Here is a 14679-nt window from a genome sequence, read left to right as displayed (position 1 = left end):
TTAGTGTTAGGTTAGGGTAAGGGTTAGGGTTATGTTTAAGGTTAGGGTAAGGGTTAGGTTTTAGGCTAAGGGTAACGTTAGGATTAGGGGTATGTTTAGGACTCAGGGTTAGGGTTAGTGTTAGGATTAGGGTTAGGGTTAGGGTAAGGGTTAGGGTTAGAGTTAATGTTAGTGTTAGGGTTAGGCTTAGGTTTATTGTTAGGGTTAGGATTAGGGTTAGGGCTATGGTTAGGGTTAGGGTTAGGGTTAGGGTCAGGGTCAGGGTTGGGGTTAGGGTTAGTGTTAGGATTAGAATTATTGTTAGTGTTATAGTTATGGTTAGAGTTAGGGTTAGGATTAGGGTTAGGGCTACGGTTGGGGTTGAGGTGGGGGTTAGGGAACGGGTTAGGGTTAGGGTTAGGTGTAAGGGTTAGGGTTAAGGTTGGGTTAGGGTTATGGTTAGGGTTTAGGATTTAGGGATAGTGTTCGGGTTTAGGGTTTAGGGTTAGGGTTAGGGTTAGGGATAGGGTTAGAGGTAGGGTTAGGGGTTATGGTTTAGCGTTAGGGTTAGGGTTAGGGTTAGGGTTAGGGTTAGGGTTAGGATTAGGGCAAAGGTTGGGATTAGGGCAAAGGTTGGGATTCAGGGATATGGTCAGGTTTAGGTTTAGTGTTAGAGTTAGGGCTAGGGCTAGGTTTTGGGTTAGGGTTAGGCTTAGGGTTTGGGTTACGGTTAGGGTTAGGTTTAGGACTCAGGTTTAGGGTTAGGCTTAGGGTTACTGTTGGGGTTAGGGTTAGAGGTAGGGTTGGGTTCGGGGTTAGGGTTTGTGTTAGGGTTAGGGTTAAGGTTAGGGTTAGGGTTATGGTTAGAATATTGGTGAGGGTTATTGTCAGGTTTAGGCTTAGGGTAAGGGTTAGGATTAGGGTTAGGGTTAGGACTGAGGGTTTGGGTCATAGTTAGTGGTAGTGTTAGGGTTAGGGTTAGGGTTAGGGTAAGGGTTAGGTTTAGGACTCAGAATTAGGGTTAGGCTTAGGGTTACTCTTAGGGTTAGGGTCATGGTTTTGTTTATGGTTAGGTTTAGGATTAGGGTTAGTGTTAGGGTTAGGGTTTGTGTAAGGGTCAGTGTTAGGTTTAGAGTAAGGGTTAGGGTTAGGGGTAGGGTTAGGTTTAGGCTAAGGCTTAAGGTTATTCTTAGGGTTAGGGTTAGTGTTAGGGTTTGGGTTAGGTTTAGGGTTAGGATAAAAGTTAGGGTTAGTGTTAGTGTTAGGGTTATTGTTAGCCTTATGTTTAGGGTTAGGGTTAGGGTTGGGGTTAGTGTTAGGGTTAAGGTAAGGATTAGGTTTATGGTTAGGATTAGGGGTAGGCTTAGGGTTAGTGTTATGGTTAGGGTAAGGGTTAGGGTTAGGGTTAGTGTTATGGTTAGGGTAAGGGTTAGGGTTAGGTTTAGGCTTAGGGTTACTGTTAGGGTTAGGGTTAGGGTTAGGGTTGGGGTTAGGGTTAGTGTAAGGGTTAGGGTTGAGGTTTGGTTTAGTGTTAGGGTTAGGGTTAGGACTCAGGGTTAGGATTCAGGGTTAGGGTTAGTATAAGGGTTACTGTTAGGGTTAGGGTTAGGGTTAGTGTTAGGGTTAGAACTCAGGAATAGTGTTAGTCTTTCGATTACTTTTAGTGTTAGTGTTAGGTTAGGGTAAGGGTTAGGGTTATGATTAGTGTTAGGGTAAGGGTTAGGTTTTAGGCTAAAGGTAAGGTTAGGATTAGGAGTATGTTTAGGACTCAGGGTTAGGGTTAGTTTTAGTGTTAGGGTTACGGTTAGGGTAAGGGTTAGGATTAGGGTTAGAGTTAGTGTTAGTGTTAGGGTTAGGCTTAGGTTTATTGTTAGGGTTAGGATTAGGGTTACGGCCATGGTTAGGGTTAGGGTTAGGGTTAGTGTTAGGGTAAGGGTCAAGGTTGGGGTTAGGGTTAGTGTTAGGATTAGAATTATGGTTAGTGTTATAGTTAGGGTTAGAGTTAGTGTTAGGGTTAGGGTTAGGGCTACGGTTGGGGTTGAGGTTGGGGTTAGGGAACTGGTTAGTGTTAGGTGTAAGGGTTAGGGTCAAGGTTGGGTTAGGGTTATGGTTAGGGTTTAGGATTTAGGGATAGTGTTCGGGTTTATGGTTTATGGTTAGGGTTAGGGATAGGGTTAGAGTTAGGGTTAGGGGTTAGGGTTTAGCATTAGGGTTAGGGTTAGGGTTAGGGTTAGGATTAGGGCAAAGGTTGGGATTCAGGGTTATGGTCAGGTTTAAGTTTAGTGTTAGTGTTAGGGTTGGGGTTAGGACTCAGGGTTAGGACTCAGGGTTAGGGTTAGGATAAGGGTTAATGTTAGGGTTAGGGTTAGGGTTAGTGTTAGGGTTAGAACTCAGGGTTAGTGTTAGTCTTTCGATTACTTTTAGTGTTAGTGTTAGGTTAGGGTAAGGGTTAGGGTTATGTTTAGGGTTAGTGTAAGGGCTAGGTTTTAGGCTAAGGGTAAGGTTAGGATTAGGGGTATGTTTAGGACTCAGGGTTAGGGTTTGTGTTAGTGTTAGGGTTAGGGTTAGGGTAAGGGTTAGGGTTAGGGTTAGGGTTAGAGTTAGTGTTAGTGTTAGGGTTAGGGTTAGGTTTATGGTTAGGGTTAGGATTAGGGTTAGGGCTATGGTTAGGGTTAGGGTTAGGGTTAGGGTCAGGGTCAGGCTTGTGGTTAGGGTTAGTGTTACGATTAGAATTATGGTTAGTGTTATAGTTAGGGTTAGAGTTAGGGTTAGGGTTAGGGTTAGGGGTACGGTTGGGGTTGAGGTTGGGGTTAGGGATCGGGTTAGGGTTAGGGTTAAGTGTAAGGGTTAGGGTTAAGGTTGGGTTAGGGTTATGTTTAGGGTTTAGGATTTAGGGATAGTGTTCGGGTTTAGGGTTTAGGCTTAGGGTTAGGGTTAGGGATAGGGTTAGAGTTAGGGTTAGGGGTTATGGTTTAGCGTTAGGGTTAGGGTTAGGGTTAGTGTTAGGATTACGGCAAAGGCTGGGATTCAGGGTTATGGTCAAGTTTAGGTTTAGTCCTGGGGTTAGGGCTAGGGATAGGTTTTGGGTTAGGCTTAGGGTTTGGGTTAGGGTTAGGGTTAGGGTTAGGTTTAGGACTCAGGTTTACGGTTAGGCTTAGGGTTACTGTTGGGGTTAGGGTTAGAGTTAGGGTTGGGTTTGGGGTTACGGTTAGTGTTAGGGTTAGGGTTAAGGTTAGGGTTAGGGTTATCGTTAGAATATTGGTGAGGGTTATTGTTAGGGTTAGGCTTAGGGTAAGGGTTAGGATAAGGGTTAGGGTTAGGACTGAGGGTTTGGGTCATGGTTAGTATTAGTGTTAGTGTTAGTGTTAGCGTTAGGGTAAGGGTTAGGGTTAGGACTCAGAATTAGGGTTAGGCTTAGGGTTACTCTTAGGGTTAGTGTTAGGGTTATGGTTTTGTTTATGGTTAGGTTTAGGATTACGGTTAGTGTTAGGGTTAGGGTTTGTGTAAGTGTCAGGGTTAGTTTTAGGGTAAGGGTTACGGTTAGGGGTAGGGTTAGGTTTAGGCTAAGGCTTAAGGTTATTCTTAGGGTTAGGGTTAGTGTTAGGGTTAGGTTTAGGGTTAGGGTAAGGTTTAGGGTTAGTGTTAGGGTTATTGTTAGCCTTATGTTTAGGGTTAGGGTTACGGTTGGGGTTAGTGTTAGGGTTAGGGTAAGGATTAGGTTTACGGTTAAGATTAGGGTTAGGGTTAGTGTTATGGTTAGGGTAAGGGTTAGGGTTAGTGTTAGTGTTATGGTTAGGGTAAGGGTTAGGGTTAGGACTCAGGTTTAGGACTCAGGGTTAGGGTTAGGCTTAGGGTTACTGTAAGGGTTACGGTTAGGGTTAGTGTTAGGGTTAGAACTCAGGGTTAGTGTTAGTCTTTCGATTACTTTTAGTGTTAGTGTTAGGTTAGCGTAAGGGTTAGGGTTATGTTTAGTGTTAGGGTAAGGGTTAGGTGTTAGGCTAAGGGTAAGGTTAGGAGTAGGGGTATGTTTAGGACTCAGGGTTAGTGTTAGGGTTAGTGTTAGTGTTAGGGTTAGGGTAAGGGTTAGGGTTAGGGTTAGGGTTAGAGTTAATGTTAGGGTTAGGTTTATGGTTAGGGTTAGGATTAGGGTTACGGCCATGGTTAGGGTTAGGGTTAGGGTTAGGGTAAGTGTCAGGGTTGGGGTTAGGGTTAGGGTTAGGATTAGAATTATGGTTAGTGTTATAGTTAGTGTTAGAGTTAGGGTTAGGGTTAGGGTTAGGGCTACAGTTGGGGTTAAGGTTGGGGTTAGGGAACGGGTTAGGGTTAGGGTCAGGTGTAAGTGTTAGGGTCAAGGTTGGGTTATGGTTATGGTTAGGGTTTAGGATTTAGGGATAGTGTTCGGGTTTATGGTTTAGGGTTAGGGTTAGGGTTAGGGATAGGGTTAGAGTTAGGGTTAGGGGTTAGGGTTTAGCATCAGGGTTAGGGTTAGGGTTAGGGTTAGGATTAGGGCAAAGGTTGGGATTCAGGGTTATGGTCAGGTTTAGGTTTAGTGTTAGGGTTAGGGTTAGGACTCAGGGTTAGGACTCAGGGTTAGGGTTAGGATAAGGGTTACTCTTAGGGTTAGGGTTAGGGTCAGTGTTAGGGTTAGAACTCAGGGTTAGTGTTAGTCTTTCGATTACTCTTAGTGTTAGTGTTAGGTTAGGGTAAGGGTTAGGGTTATGTTTAGTGTTAGGGTAAGGGTTAGGTTTTAGGCTAAGGGTAAGGTTAGGATTAGGGGTATGTTTAGGACTCAGGGTTAGGGTTAGTGTTAGTGTTAGGGTTAGGGTAAGGGTTAGGGTAAGGGTTAGGGTTAGAGTTAGTGTTAGTGTTAGTGTTAGGGTTAGGTTTATGATTATGGTTAGGATTAGGGTTAGGGCTATGGTTAAGGTCAGGGTTAGGGTTAGGGCTAGGGTCAGGGTCAGAGTTGGGGTTAGGGTTAGTGCTAGGATTAGAATTATGGTTAGTGTTATAGTTAGGGTTAGGGTTAGGGTTAGTGCTACGGTTGGGGTTGAGGTTTGGGTTAGGGAACGGGTTAGGATTAGGGTTAGGTGTAAGGGTTAGGGTTAAGGTTGGGTTAGGGTTATGGTTAGGGTTTAGGATTTAGGGATAGTGTTCGGGTTTAGGGTTTAGGGTTAGGGTTAGGGTTAGGGATAGGGTTAGAGTTAGGGTTAGGGGTTAGGGTTTAGCGTTAGGGTTAGGGTTAGGGTTAGGGTGAGGGTTAGGGTTAGTGTTAGGATTACGGCAAAGGTTGGGATTCAGGGTTATGGTCAGGTTTAGGTTTAGTGTTAGGGTTAGGGCTAGGGATAGGTTTTGGGTTAGGCTTAGGGTTTGGGTTATGTTTAGGGTTAGGTTTAGGACTCAGGTTTAGGGTTAGTCTTAGGGTTACTGTTGGGGTTAGGGTTAGAGTTAGGGTTGGGTTTGGGGTTACGGTTAGTGTTTGGTTTCGGGTTAAGGTTAGGGTTAGGGTTGGTGAGGGTTATTGTTAGGGTTAGGCTTAGGGTAAGGGTTAGGATAAGGGTTATGGTTAGGACTGAGTGTTTCGGTCATGGTTAGTGTTAGTGTTAGTGTTAGCGTTAGGGTAAGGGTTAGGGTTAGGACTCAGAATTAGGGTTAGGCTTAGGATTACTGTTAGGGTTAGGGTTAGGGTTATTGTTTTGTTTATGGTTAGGTTTAGGATTACAGTTAGTGTAAGGGTTAGGGTTTGTGTAAGGGGCAGGGTTAGGTTTAGGGTAAGGGTTACGGTTAGGGGTAGGGTTAGGTTTAGGCTAAGGCTTAAGGTTATTCTTAGGGTTAGGGTTAGTGTTAGGGTTAGGGTTAGGGTTAGGGTAAGGGTTAGGGTTAGTGTTAGTGTTAGGGTTATTGTTAGCCTTATGTTTAGGGTTAGGGTTAGGGTTGGGTTTAGTGTTAGGGTTAGGGTAAGGATTAGGTTTACGGTTAAGTTTAGGGTTAGGGTTAGGGTTAGTGTTATGGTTAGGGTAAGGGTTAGGGTTAGGGTTAGTGTTATGGTTAGGGTAAGGGTTAGGGTTAGGCTTAGGCTTAGTTTTAGGGTTAGGGTTAGGCTTAGGGTTACTGTTAGGGTTAGGGTTAGGGTTAGTGTTAGGGTTAGAACTCAGGGTTAGTGTTAGTCTTTCGATTACTTTTAGTGTTAGTGTTAGGTTAGGGTAAGGGTTAGGGTTATGTTTAGGGTTAGGGTAAGGGTAAGGTTTTAGGCTAAGAGTAAGGTTGGGATTAGGGGTATGTTTAGGACTCAGGGTTAGGGTTAGTGTTAGTGTTAGTGTTAGGGTTAGGGTAAGGTTTAGGGTTAGGGTTAGGGTTAGAGTTAATGTTAGTGTTAGTGTTAGGGTTAGGTTTATGGTTAGGGTTAGGATTAGCGTAAGGGCTATGATTAGGGTTAGGGTTAGGGTCAGGGTCAGGGTTGGGGTTAGGGTTAGTGTTAGGATTAGAATTATTGTTAGTGTTATAGTTAGGGTTAGGGTTAGGGTTAGGGCTACGGTTGGGGTTGAGGTTGGGGTTAGGGAACGGGTTAGGGTTAGGGTTAGGTGTAAGGGTTAGGGTTAAGGTTGGGTTAGGGTTATGGTTAGGGTTTAGGATTTAGGGATAGTGTTCGGGTTTAGGGTTTAGGGTTAGGGTTAGGGTTAGGGATAGGGTTAGAGGTAGGGTTAGGGGTTAGGGTTTAGCGTTAGGGTTAGGGTTAGGGTGAGGGTTAGGGTTAGTGTTAGGATTAGGGCAAAGGTTGGGATTCAGGGTTATGGTCAGGTTTAGGTTTAGTGTTAGAGTTAGGGCTAGGGATAGGTTTTGGTTTAGGGTTAGGGTTAGGGTTTGGGTTATGGTTAGGGTTAAGTTTAGGACTCAGGTTTAGGGTTAGGCTTAGGGTTACTGTTGGGGTTAGGGTTAGAGTTAGGGTTGGGTTTGGGATTAGGGTTAGTGTTAGGGTTAGGGTTAAGGTTAGGGTTAGGGTTATGGTTAGAATATTTGTGAGGGTTATTGTTAGGTTTAGGCTTAGGGTAAGGGTTAGGATTAGGGTTAGGGTTGGGACTGAGGGTTTGGGTCATGGTTAGTGTTAGTGTTAGTGTTAAGGTTAGGGTAAGGGTTAGGGTTAGGACTCAGAATTAGGGTTAGGCTTAGGGTTACTCTTAGGGTTAGGGTTATGGTTTTGTTTATGGTTAGGTTTAGGATTAGGGTTAGTGTTAGGGTTAGGGTTTGTGTAAGGGTCAGGGTTAGGTTAGGGTTAGGGTTAGGGTTAGGGGTAGGGTTAGGTTTAGGCTAAGGCTTAAGGTTATTCTTAGGGTTAGGGTTAGTTTTAGGGTTACGGTTAGGTTTAGGGTTAGGGTAAGGGTTAGGGTTAGTGTTAGTGTTAGGGTTATTGTTAGCCTTATGTTTGGGTTAGGGTTAGGGTTGGGGTTAGTGTTAGGGTTAAGGTAAGGATTAGGTTTATGGTTAGGATTAGGGTTAGGGTTAGGGTTAGGGTTATGTTTAGGGTAAGGGTTAGAGTTAGGGTTAGTGTTATGGTTAGGGTAAGGGTTAGGCTTAGGCTTAGGGTTAGCGTTAGGGTTAGGCTTAGGGTTACTGTTAGGTTTAGGGTTAGGGTTAGGTTTAGGGTTAGTGTTAGTGTTAGGGTTATTGTTAGCCTTATGTTTAGGGTTAGGGTTAGGGTTGGGGTTAGTGTTAGTGTTAGGGTTAGGGTAAGGATTAGGTTTACGGTTAGGATTAGAGGTAGGGTTAGGGTTAGTGTTATGGTTAGGGTAAGGGTTATGGTTAGGCTTAGGCTTAGGTTTAGGGTTAGGGTTAGGCTTAGGGTTACTGTTAGGGGTAGGTTTAGGGTTGGGGTTAGGGTTATTGTAAGGGTTAGTGTGGAGGTTTGGTTTAGTTTTAGTGTTAGGGTTAGGGTTAGGACTCAGGATTAGGACTCAGGGTTAGGGTTAGGATAAGGGTTACTGTTAGAGTTAGGGTTAGGGTTAGGGTTACTGTCACGTTTCACCTCTCAGTAAATACAAGTGTTGAAGCACAGTGCTAGCAGAAACGACAGTTTCTCAACGATGTCAAACTCAGGGAACAAGTTGCACACTTCGGAGATGCATTTGGGCACCTTTGTAAGAAATGAGTTTTTTGCCTAAAAACACGTGCTTTACTAGTACAGATTCTGAGTATGTAATTGGGTTCGATGAAATCAGCATTCCTCTTGCTTCTCTGTGTGTAGGGAAGCTCAGTTTTAGTCACAGTAGCTTCCACAAGTGTCTCCTCAGTGTGTTCCCATTTCCTTAGAAACAGTGTATTTGCTGGGAGAAAAGTGCATTACTGTGCGCTTTCACTGTTCAGCAAATACATGTGTAGAAGCACAGCGCTAGCAAAAACGACCATTACTCGACATTTTCTAACTCAGGGAAAAGGTTGCACACTTCGGAGATGCATTTGGGCACCTTTGTAAGAAATGAGTTTTCTGCCTAAAAACACGTGCTTTAGAACGCACTAGTTTTGCCTATTTGCGCAGTAGTACAGATTCTGGGTATGTAATTGGGTTCGATGAAATCAGCATTCCTCTTGCTTCCCTGTGCATAGGGAAGCTCAGTTTTAGTGACAGTAGCTCACACAAGTGTCTCCTCAGTGTGTTCACATTTCCTTAGAAACAGTATATTTGCTGGGAGAAAAGTGCATTACTGTGCGCTTTCACCGTTCAGTACATACATGTGTAGAAGCACAGCGCTAGCAGGAACGATCGTTTCTCGACGTTTTCTAACTCAGGGAACAAGTTGCACACTTCTGAGATGCATTTGTGCAACTTTGTCAGAAATGAGTTTTTTGCCTAAAGAGACGTGCCTTAGAACGCACTTGTTTTGCGTCTTTGCGCAGTAGTACAGATTCTGAGTATGTAACTGGGCTTGATGAAATCAATATTTCTCTTGGTTCCCTGTGCGTAGGGAAGCTCAGTTTTAGTCACAGTAGCTCACACAAGTGTCTCCTCAGTGTGTTCACATTTCCTTAGAAACAGTGTATTTGCTGGGAGAAAAGTGCATTACTGTGCGCTTTCACCGTTCAGCAAATACATGTGTAGAAGCACAGCTCTAGCAGAAACGACCGTTTCTCGACGTTTTCTAACTCAGGGAACAAGTTGCACACTTCTGAGATGCATTTGGGCAACTATGTCAGAAATGAGTTTTATGCCTAAAGAGACGTGCCTATTTGCGCAGTAGTACAGATTCTGAGTATGTAACTGGGCTTGATGAAATCAGCATTTCTCTTGCTTCCCTGTGAATAGGGAAGCTCAGTTTTAGTCACAGTATCTCCCACAAGTGCCTCCTCAGTGTTCCCAGTTCCTTAGAAACAGTGTATTTGCTGGGAGAAAAGTGCATTACTGTGCGCTTTCACCGTTCAGCAAATACATGTGTAGAAGCACAGCGCAAACAGAAACGACCGTTTCTCGATGTTTTCAAACTCAGGGAACAAGTTGCACACTTCTAAGATGCATTTGGGCAACTGTGTCAGAAATGAGTTTTTTGCCTTAAGAGACATGCCTATTTGCGCAGTAGTACAGATTCTGAGTATGTAACTGGGCTTGATGAAATCACCATTTCTCTTGCTTCCCTGTGTGTAGAGAAGCTCAGTTTTAGACACAGTAGCTCCCACAAGTGTCTCCTCAGTGTGTTCCCATTTCCTTAGAAACAGTGTATTTGCTGGGAGAAAAGTGCATTACTGTGCGCTTTCACCGTTCAGCAAATACATGTGTAGAAGCACAGCGCTAACAGAAACGACCGTTTCTCGATGTTTTCAAACTCAGGGAACAAGTTGCACACTTCTGAGATGCATTTGGGCAACTTTGTCAGAAATGAGTTTTTTGCCTAAAGAGACGTGCTTTAGAACGCACTAGATTTGCCTCTTTGCGCAGTAGTACAGATTCTGAGTGTGTAACTGGGCTTGATGAAATCAGCATTTCTCTTGCTTCCCTGTGCATAGGGAAGTTCAGTTTTAGTCACAGTAGCTCCCACAAGTGTCTCCTCAGTGTGTTCCTATTTCCTTAGAAACAGTGTATTTGCTGGGAGAAAAGTGCAGTACTGTGGACTTTCACCGTTCAGCAAATACATGTATAGAAGCACAACGCTAGCAGAAACGACCGTTTCTCGATGTTTTCTAACTCAGGGAACAAGTTACACACTTCTGAGATGCATTTGGGCAACTTTGTCAGAAATGAGTTTTTTGCCTAAAGAGACATGCCTATTTGCGCAGTAGTACAGATTCTGAGTATGTAACTGGACTTGATGAAATCAGCATTTCACTTGCTTCCCTGTGCGTAAGGAAGCTCAGTTTTAGTCACAGTAGCTCACACAAGTGTCTCCTCAGTGTGTTCCCATTTCCTTAGAAACAGTGTATTTGCTGGGAAAAAAGTGCATTACTGTGTGCTTTCACCGTTCAGCAAATACATGTGTAGAAGCACAGAAATAGCAGAAACGACCGTTTCTCGATGTTTTCTAACTCAGGGAACAAGTTACACACTTCTGAGATGCATTTGGTCAACTTTGTCAGAAATGATTTTTTTGCCAAAAGAGACGTGCTTTAGAATGCACTAGTTTTGCCTATTTGCGCAGTAGTACAGATTCTGAGTATGTAACTGGGCTTGATGAAATCACCATTTCTCTTGCTTCCCTGTGCGTAGAGAAGCTCAGTTTTAGTCACAGTAGCTCCCACAAGTGTCTCCTCAGTGTGTTCCCATTTCCTTAGAAACAGTGTATTTGCTGGGAGAAAAGTGCATTACTGTGCGCTTTCACCGTTCAGCAAATACATGTGTAGAAGCACAGCTCTAGCAGAAACGACCGTTTCTCGACGTTTTCTAACTCAGGGAACAAGTTGCACACTTCTGAGATGCATTTGGGCAACTATGTCAGAAATGAGTTTTATGCCTAAAGAGACGTGCCTATTTGCGCAGTAGTACAGATTCTGAGTATGTAACTGGGCTTGATGAAATCAGCATTTCTCTTGCTTCCCTGTGCATAGGGAAGCTCAGTTTTAGTCACAGTGGCTCCCACAAGTGTCTCCTCAGTGTGTTCCCATTTCCTTAGAAACAGTGTATTTGCTGGGAGAAAAGTGCATTACTGTGTGCATTCACCGTTCAGCAAATACATGTGTAGAAGCACAGCGCTAGCAGAAACGACCGTTTCTCGACGTTTTCTAACTCAGGGAACAAGTTGCACACTTCTGAGATGCATTTGGGCAACATTGTCAGAAATGAGTTTTATCCCTAAAGAGACGTGCCTATTTGCGCAGTAGTACAGATTCTGAGTATGTAACTGGGCTTGATGAAATCACCATTTCTCTTGCTTCCCTGTGTGTAGAGAAGCTCAGTTTTAGTCACAGAAGCTCCCACAAGTGTCTCCTCAGTGTGTTCCCATTTCCTTAGAAACAGTGTATTTGCTGGGAGAAAAGTGCATTACTGTGCACTTTCACCGTTCAGCAAATACATGTGTAGAAGCACAGCGCTAGCATAAACGACTGTTTCTCGACGTTTTCTAACTCAGGGAAGAAGTTGCACACTTCTGAGATGAATTTGGGCAACTTTGTCAGAAATGAGTTTTTTGCCTAAAGAGACGTGCTTTAGAACGCACTAGTTTTGCCTATTTGCGCAGTAGTACAGATTCTGAGTGTGTAACTGGGCTTGATGAAATCAGCATTGCTCTTTCTTCCCTGTGCGTAGGGAAGCTCAGTTTTAGTCACAGTAGCTCCCACAAGTGTCTCCTCAGTGTATTCCCATTTCCTTAGAAACAGTGTATTTGCTGGGGGAAAAGTGCATTACTGTGCGCTTTCACCTTTCAGCAAATACATGTGTAGAAGCACAGCGATAGCAGAAACGACCGTTTCTCGACGTTTTCTAACTCAGGGAACAAGTTGCACACTTCTGAGATGCATTTGGGCAACTTTGTCAGAAATGAGTTTTTTGCCTTAAGAGACATGCCTATTTGCGCAGTAGTACAGATTCTGAGTATGTAACTGGGTTTGATGAAATCAGCATTTCTCTTGCTTCCCTGTGTGTAGGGAAGCTCAGTTTTAGTCACAGTAGCTCACACAAGTGTCTCCTCAGTGTGTTCCCATTTCCTTAGAAACAGTGTATTTGCTGGGAAAAAAGTGCATTACTGTGGACTTTCACCGTTCAGCAAATACATGTGTAGAAGCACAGCGATAGCAGAAACGACCGTTTCTCGATGTTTTCTAACTCAGGGAACAAGTTACACACTTCTGAGATGCATTTGGTCAACTTTGTCAGAAATGATTTTTTTGCCAAAAGAGACGTGGTTTAGAACGCACTAGTTTTGCCTATTTGCGCAGTAGTACAGATTCTGAGTATGTAACTGGGCTTGATGAAATCAGCATTTCTCTTGCTTCCCTGTGCGTAGGGAAGCTCAGTTTTAGTCACAGTATCTCCCACAAGTGTCTCCTCAGTGTGTTCACATTTCCTTAGAAACAGTGTATTTGCTGGGAGAAAAGTGCATTACTGTGCGCTTTCACCGTTCAGCAAATACATGTGTAGAAGCACAGCGCTAGCAGAAACGACCGTTTCTCGACGTTTTCTAACTCAGGGAACAAGTTGCACACTTCTGAGATGCATTTGGGCAACTTTGTCAGAAATCAGTTTTATGCCTAAAGAGACGTGCCTATTTGCGCAGTAGTACAGATTCTGAGTATGTAACTGGGCTTGATGAAATCAACATTTCCCTTGCTTCCCTGTGCGTAGGGAAGCTCAGTTTTAGTGACAGTAGCTCCCACAAGTGTCTCCTCAGTGTGTTCCCATTTCCTTAGAAACAGTGTATTTGCTGGGAGAAAAGTGCATTACTGTGCGCTTTCACCGTTCAGTACATACATGTGTAGAAGCACAGCGCTAGCAGGAATGATCGTTTCTCGACGTTTTCTAACTCAGGGAACAAGTTGCACACTTCTGAGATGCATTTGTGCAACTTTGTCAGAAATGAGTTTTTTGCCTAAAGAGACGTGCCTTAGAACGCACTTGTTTTGCGTCTTTGCGCAGTAGTACAGATTCTGAGTATGTAACTGGGCTTGATGAAATCAGTATTTCTCTTGGTTCCCTGTGCGTAGGGAAGCTCAGTTTTAGTCACAGTAGCTCACACAAGTGTCTCCTCAGTGTGTTCACATTTCCTTAGAAACAGTGTATTTGCTGGGAGAAAAGTGCATTACTGTGCGCTTTCACCGTTCAGCAAATACATGTGTAGAAGCACAGCGCTAACATAAACGACTGTTTCTCGACGTTTTCTAACTCAGGGAAGAAGTTGCACACTTCTGAGATGAATTTGGGCAACTTTGTCAGAAATGAGTTTTTTGCCTAAAGAGACGTGCTTTAGAACGCACTAGTTTTGCCTATTTGCGCAGTAGTACAGATTCTGAGTATGTAACTGGGCTTGATGAAATCAGCATTTCTCTTGCTTCCCTGTGCGTAGAGAAGCTCAGTTTTAGTCACATTAGCTCCCACAAGTGTCTCCTCAGTGTGTTCCCATTTCCTTAGAAACAGTGTATTTGCTGGGAGAAAAGTGCATTACTGTGCGCTTTCACCGTTCAGTACATACATGTGTAGAAGCACAGCGCTAGCAGGAATGATCGTTTCTCGACGTTTTCTAACTCAGGGAACAAGTTGCACACTTCTGAGATGCATTTGGGCAACTTTGTCAGAAATGAGTTTTTTGCCTAAAGAGACGTGCCTTAGAACGCCCTTGTTTTGCGTCTTTGCGCAGTAGTACAGATTCTGAGTATGTAACTGGGCTTGATGAAATCAGCATTTCTCCTACTTCCCTGTGCGTAGGGAAGCTCAGTTTTAGTCACAGTAGCTCCCACAAGTGTCTCCTCAGTGTGTTCCCATTTCCTTAGAAACAGTGTATTTGCTGGGAGAAAAGTGCATTACTGTGCGCTTTCACCGTTCAGCAAATACATGTGTAGAAGTACAGCGCTGGCAGAAATGACCGTTTCTCGACGTTTTCTCACTCAGGGAACAAGTTGCACACTTCTGAGATGCTTTTGGACAACTTTGTCAGAAATGAGTTTTATGCCTAAAGAGACGTGCCTATTTGGGCAGTAGTACAGATTCTGAGTATGTAACTGGGCTTGATGAAATCAGCATTTCTCTTGCTTCCCTGTGCGTAGGGAAGCTCAGTTTTAGTCACAGTATCTCCCACAAGTGTCTCCTCAGTGTGTTCACATTTCCTTAGAAACAGTGTATTTGCTGGGAGAAAAGTGCATTACTGTGCGCTTTCACCGTTCAGCAAATACATGTGTAGAAGCACAGCGCTAGCAGAAACGACCGTTTCTCGACGTTTTCTAACTCAGGGAACAAGTTGCACACTTCTGAGATGCATTTGGGCAACTTTGTCAGAAATGAGTTTTATGCCTAAAGAGACGTGCCTATTTGCGCAGTAGTACAGATTCTGAGTATGTAACTGGGCTTGATGAAATCAACATTTCCCTTGCTTCCCTGTGCGTAGGGAAGCTCAGTTTTAGTCACAGTAGCTCCCACAAGTGTCTCCTCAGTGTGTTCCCATTTCCTTAGAAACAGTGTATTTGCTGGGAGAAAAGTGCATTACTGTGCGCTTTCACCGTTCAGTACATACATGTGTAGAAGCACAGCGCTAGCAGGAATGATCGTTTCTCGACGTTTTCTAACTCAGGGAACAAGTT

The sequence above is a fragment of the Acomys minous genome (genome assembly GCF_964271855.1).
Source record: "Acomys minous genome assembly, chromosome: 3".
NCBI classification, from domain to species: Eukaryota; Metazoa; Chordata; class Mammalia; order Rodentia; family Muridae; genus Acomys; species Acomys minous.
The sequence above is the reverse complement of the archived record's forward strand: the minus strand, read 5'-3'. Positions refer to the sequence as shown.